This window comes from Psammomys obesus, unplaced genomic scaffold, assembly GCF_907164565.1.
Source record: "Psammomys obesus unplaced genomic scaffold, mPsaObe1.curated_primary_1811, whole genome shotgun sequence".
In the NCBI taxonomy this organism is placed as follows: Eukaryota; Metazoa; Chordata; class Mammalia; order Rodentia; family Muridae; genus Psammomys; species Psammomys obesus.
This window is the reverse complement of record NW_026596040.1, coordinates 24572965-24579577: the sequence shown is the minus strand read 5'-3', so window position 1 is coordinate 24579577 and position 6613 is coordinate 24572965.

The window sequence follows — 6613 nt, the reverse complement described above, 5'->3', positions numbered from 1 at the left end:
AAACTAACATTTTTAATTCAGTATTTTAAAAGCATATATAAGACACTTGTAATTCAGTTAATACATTTCACAACATTCTTGCCTAGAATTAGTGCAGATAGTTGCACTTTGGATAGTAATGTATTTATACATAGTTATGAAAAACTGGAAGTTTTAGTGTTGAAGTAGTTTTTTTCTGAAACCTTTGTCATTAAGTAATGTTCAGTTCATTTGTATGTGAGCATAGTAACTGGTCTTTGATAATGTGTGTATTTTATGTATTTCACACTTGTTGACTTAGAACAAAAGGAAGACAAAATAAAAGTTTATAATACTTGTAATGCAAACCATCTGAAGTTAATCAAACCTGAAATGGAGAATATAAGTTGTAGTTTATACTTACCCTTTTGGGGGTAATCATTAAAGTGCCTCATCTCAAGTGTGAGTGGTCTCATCCTATTTATAATGACTACTTGAAAAACGAAGTAAAAGTGTTTTCAGGTTTGCAAAGGATAAACATAAGATTTTTGTTGTTCATATGACTTCTGTAACTTCATTGCAACATACAGACATTCCGTCATTCAAGTTGTAAATAGTGAAGATTGCTAGTAGAAAACTTACTTGTGTCACAAGTTTTATTCCTACAAAAAAGTTTGCATAGTTGACATTTAAAACATCAAGCTGAAAGTGGTATTTTCTCTTAAACTAAAATGGTACACACATATATAAATATTATATATATATATATGTTTACATGTAACAGTTTTCCTGAAAAGAATAGAAAAGAATATGAAAAATATGTAACCTTGGTTATTTTAACATTAGTCATCCATTAGTGTTTTCTAGAAAACTAATATTAGTTTGTTTTTGGATATTCATTGCAAAAACAGCCTATTTGTGTGTATCTTGTATTTCACATGAAGCTGCATAGCTGAAACATACAGTGAAACACTGTCAGCATAAACAAAGTATTGCTATAGGAAGGCTTTGTCAGAGAAAGCCTAACATAACAATAAGGTAAGCAATTGTTACTGCCCTCGTGTGTTCACATTGGTCCTTTATGAAAGCACTTTGGCTGCTTGCTGTCAAGTACCAGATTGCCCATCTTGGTACGTGAATGTATTGGATGGAGATAGTCACTTAGTTGACTGCCCACCATGTATCTGAATAATTAAAGATGTATAAGATGGGTTTTTTTTTTAGTGTTCATAGCTTTGCTATTAGTGTACATTTAATACCAGCGTTTCTCTTATGGCTGTCGTTAGCTCTGGGTTATATTGAGACTCTTGAGACCCCAATATTGACTATGAGATACGGTCTTCTATATATTACACGGAGTTGGACTCATCAAACCTTAACAATATGGTCACCTGAATAAGACCTGCACAATGGCACCATCAGCTGACATGCCAGATTGGACTGAGATTATTTTACAAGGTCCAATCTTTAAAAGAAAAGCTACTAAGAATCAGTCTTATCCAGGGAAAAGCCCCTTCATAGGTTATCCAGTCCCGTGTGGTCAACCCTGAATACGTAGGAACAACACACGTCCGGTTGTATCTATGTACATGCATATGTGTATGTTTTCTATTGCCATGAATATCCCTGACCAAGGTATGTTACAGAAGAGCTCGTTCCACTTACTGTTTTCGAGGGTGAAAATCTTAGGTTGACAAGCATGGCAGCAGGCAAGCGGGCATGGTGGCGTAGCAGTAGCTGAATGTCTGCTTACATCTGATGCAGAAGCACAAGGCAGAAAGACAACTGGGAGTGTCTGGGCTTTTGAAATTAGCAAGAAAAAGGGATTACATTTCTTTAGTTAATATCTAAAAATAAGTTTGCTGATACGTACCTTATTTGAATCAACACCTATAGTTTTGGTTTCTTTTTATTAGACCAAAGAAAATTATTGTCTATAGTTTAAGCATTTATATATGAAAATTTCATTGCCTCTTCATTTGTCTATTGACCTCATTTGGTTATCATGTTTGAGAAATACTTATACAGGGGAAATTGGAATTTCTTCTTGACGTTTTTAGTCTCATTAATAAAATACATTTTAATATATTTGTTTGTTTATTTATTTGAGACAGGGTCTCACTATGTGGGGCTGTCCTGGAACTTACTATGTAGATCAAAAGATTTCCCTGCCTCTGCCTCCCAAGCGCTGGGATTAAAGGTGTGCACCACTACACCTGGCATAAAATATTTTGTAAAGGGAGCAAGAGGTAGTTTATTACGAATATTTTTAAAAAAGTGATCATGAACCAAGAACACAGATTTAAATGACCTCAAATTAGAATTTATTAGAAAACAAGCCCAGGACAGTAAACATTAGCTACCTAAGGAACAGGGAGTGGGAAAAGCTACACAACTGGCATGGAGGTCAGACACAGATAAACAGCTACTGAAGAGGAAGGCAGAAAGACTGACAGAAAGCTTGAATGCTGCTGCTCAGTAAGTGATGCCATTTATCCTCTGGTCTCGAGAGTCTGTCCTTTCCTTCCTCCCCTCCCCCCCATAGGCTCATATAGTTGAGTGTTTTCTTCCTAGTTGTTTCACTGTTTGAGAAGGATCATGAATCGTGTAGCCTTAGTGTCACTGGGGGTGGGCTTTCAAAAGCCATTGCCAGGCCAGTCTGTCTCCTGCTAATGGGTCAGGTACAAGCTCTTGGCTCCTGCCTACTGCCATGCTCCCCGCCATGGTGGTCATGGATTCACCCTCTGAAACTGAGCAAGTTTCCAGTCAAATGATTTGTAAGTTGATTTGGTCATGGTATCTCTTCATAGCAATAGAAAAGACACCACTGCCAGGTGACGACACTGGTACACAGCACCGGTGCACAGAGGTGTTTCTGTGCTGAGTAGCAGGAAGGCTGGGCCACGCCTTGGTAAATGCTGGAAAAAGCCACATGTAGCATTCCTGGAACATAGTCACAGAAAGCGTGCATCATGAGGCAGCACTGTCCATGGCAGTCAAATGAACAGGAGTGCCTTCCTCCTGAGCTGGTACATGCCACCATGTGGCAACACTGGTATATGGCAGGCACGTGGTTACGTGCCCATGCCATCACACGGTGCTGGGACGTAGCAGACGTGAACTGGCATGCTGTACCGTGGTATGTTGGTGGGACATGACACCCAAACGTGCATGCCTGCACCTTCACTTAGGTCGACACAGCAGGTATGTGAACAGACATGTCCACATACCTGTCGCATGGCAAGAACTGTTATATGCCTACCCCCACTGCTACCTGCTTGCACGGGCACATGGCAAACATGTAAATGGTACTCATGCTGCCAAGTGGTGACTATGAGATGGCAAGCCTGCAAATAGGCCTGTGGCAGTACTGAACATGGTAGGTGTCCAAATAAGATTGCTGTGCCACCATGTAATACTTGGACATGGCAGATAAAGTGAGCGAGTGTGCCTAAGCTGCCCTGTGCAGCTCTGGGACCCGGCATAGGTGCAAACAGGAGCGCTGCCACCAGGTGGCAGATCTGAAATTCCACAGGATTTTAAAAAGAGCCAGCACTACCAAACAGCGGCATTGGGAGATTGCATGAGTACGGGCAGGTGTGATTGCAGAACCGTATGTATTGCGTAGACGTAGACAGGCCTGCCCATGAGTTGGTGCTGGAACACGGTGCAAAAGATGCAGCAGGCACTAACAAGCATAGACAGGCCACCATGTGACAGTGCTAGGACAGGACAGGCACACAATCAAGTATGCCCGCAATGCCACTTGGCAATCTCGGCAGCCTTGTGAAATGGCAGATTGGCACGTCATTGGAACATGGCACATGCCTGAATGTAGATGCCCACATTGCTGCGCGGTGGTACTGGGATGTAGCAAATGTGCAGACAGGTATGCCAACATCACGACGTGGTAGCACTGGAACATGGCTTGCATTCTAACAGACATGCCCACACCAACATGTGGCAGGGCTGGGACACAGGAGGCCCGTGAACATGCATTGCCCTCACCTCACTACCACCAGAGGCACAGGGACATAGCAAGCCGACAAGCTTACCCATGCAACCATAAGGTGGCACTGTGACACAGCAGACAGGCAAACAGATGTGCCTCTGCCACCAAGTGCTGGCAGGCACATGAAAAGACGTTTCTGTGGTAACACCGTGGCCCTCGACATGCCAGTCAAGCTGCGCTCCCACACCTTGGTGCTGGGATTAAGCAGGCATGGGAACAAGCCCATATGACTGCCTGGAGGCATGGACACACCCATCACTCCTGGAGAATGACATGGCCATGCTGCAGTGTGGTGGCACTGGGACACAGCAGGTCCAGAGTTAAGCTTGTGTTGCCATGTGGTAGTGTTGGGACACAGTATGGGCAGGCACAGGTAGGTGTCCCTGTGCCCTCAGAAGGCAGTAGTGGATACTGACGGCTTTCAAACAGGTGCGCAGTCCTCGCTGTGGGGCAGCACTGAGAGATGGCAATAATGTGGGCATGTGTGGCTCTGCTGCCACACGGCAGCTCCAGATTGGCAGGGATGTAACCAGGCGTGCCCATGACACCATAGGCCATCACTGGGACACAGTTGGAATGTGAACAAGCATGCTGTGCCACCAGTGGGCACACAGCAGGCAGACACATGGATTCTCAGGCTGCCAGATGCCTTTGCTGGATTGTGGCAGGTGCAGGAACTATCTCATAGTGGTAGCACTATGAGATGGCATGTGTGTGAACAGGTGCGGCCACAGGGCAGAAGTGTAACATGGCATGGATATGACCAGGCCCGTCCGTGGTGCCACTTGTCAGTGCTGTACCAGAGCAGGTATGTGAACAGGTGTGCAAACTGTCACAGAGGGATGCTGGCACACTGTAGTCTCCAAAGTGCATGTTCTTGTTGCCACATCACATCACCTGGACACACACATGCCTATGCTTCCATGTGGTATCAGGCACATGAACAAATGTGCCCAGACGGTCACCTGGAAACACTGAGACATAGCATGGGTGCACGAAAGTGTGTCCCTGCTGCCCGAGGGCAGTGCTACAACACCACAGGATTTTGAAGAGGTGAAACAGCACCACCGAGCATGGCCGGGACTTGGTCTGGTGCTGTGTACTCAAATGCTAAATGCCGGCCCCCAAAATCTGGTTTTCATCCAGATGAGCACATCCTCACATGCATCAACTGATGTGTGAACCTTGCTCCCTAATTTAAAGTTAATAAAGATAGCTAGAAGCCTGTAGCTGGGCAGAAGAGAAGTAGGTGGAGTTTAGGTTCCTGGGCTTGGGGTCAAATGGGTCCAGGAGGTAGGAGAGAGATGCAGAAAAGGAAGCCAGAGAAAAAGAAGTCACCGTGGGGCAGTGTGGACCGTGAGCACGGGACTTTGAGGACTGGCCTGATGGAAGAGAAGCAGCCCAGGGCGAGTGACTCGGATGTGTACCTGGGAGATAGGAGAACAGCTTGGAGGGTTGACAGCTGCCCAGTTATGGCACTTTAAAGATTTGTATAAATCTAAAAGGCTTTGATTATTTGGAAACTAGCTGAGGTAGAGAAGCTCCCTAGGGTCTAGCAATTATTCCACCACAAAGCACAGCACCGGGAGATGGAACAGGTTGTGAGCAAGTGTGGCTGTGCGTCTGCACCTCCACCCAGCAGGCCTGCCTGCGATGCCACATGTTGGTGCCAGAACAGGTGTGCAAACAAGCTTGCTCATGCTGCCACACGGAGGTGCTGAAATACAGCAGATGTATGCACAGGAGCACAGGAGTGCTGTTCTGTCACATGGTGGCACCGGGGCACAAAACAAAACAAACAAACAAACAAACAAAACATGAAAACAGCCTTGTCCACACCACCACATGGTGGCACTGGGGTATGTTAGGCATCTAAAAACAGAGCCCTGTGCTGCCACACTGTGGTGATGGATATAAGCAAGATGTGCAAATAGGAGTCCTGTGCCACCATGTGGCACCTTAGCACCTGGTACGTGCTAAGCACACGGAACAGGTGTGCTCGCACTGACACCTGACAGCGCTCACACAATTGCCCGCATGCCAAGGCGTGCAGGTGTACGGAGGACACATGAACAGGTGTGCCCAGCGTGACAGTGCTGGTACCCTGCAGGTGTGAAAACAGGCACGCCTATGCCACTACCTCTTAGGGCTGTGACGTGGCAGGCACACTGTCAGCAGCCTGGGGCATGAAAGACAATAAAACAAGCACATCCATGCTGCCACTCGCCAGCATCATCAGGAGCATCATCATCACGCCAGCGCGTGAAGAGGCGAGCCATGCTGTGTCATCATCCAGCCATGCCAGCACCTGGCAGCTGTGAGCGTTTGTGCTCGCCTTGACCCACGGCGTGGCTGGGACACGAACAGGCCTTCCCACGCTGCCATGGGGCAGCCCCAAAGTCGGCAGACACCCGAACAGGCTTGCCTCTGATACCGTGTGTTGGTGCCGGGACCTGGTGGACACGTGGCTGGGCACTCCCACATCGTGTGGTGGTACCAGGATGTAGCAAACACTCAAACTTGCACAACCCCGCCACCACGTGGCAGCTCCGGGCCATGGCAAGGTGTGCAAAGCTGCAGACGCGTGCCACCAAGCGACAGCTCTGGGACACAGCCCAGATGCAAAGAGATGTGCTGGCCTCG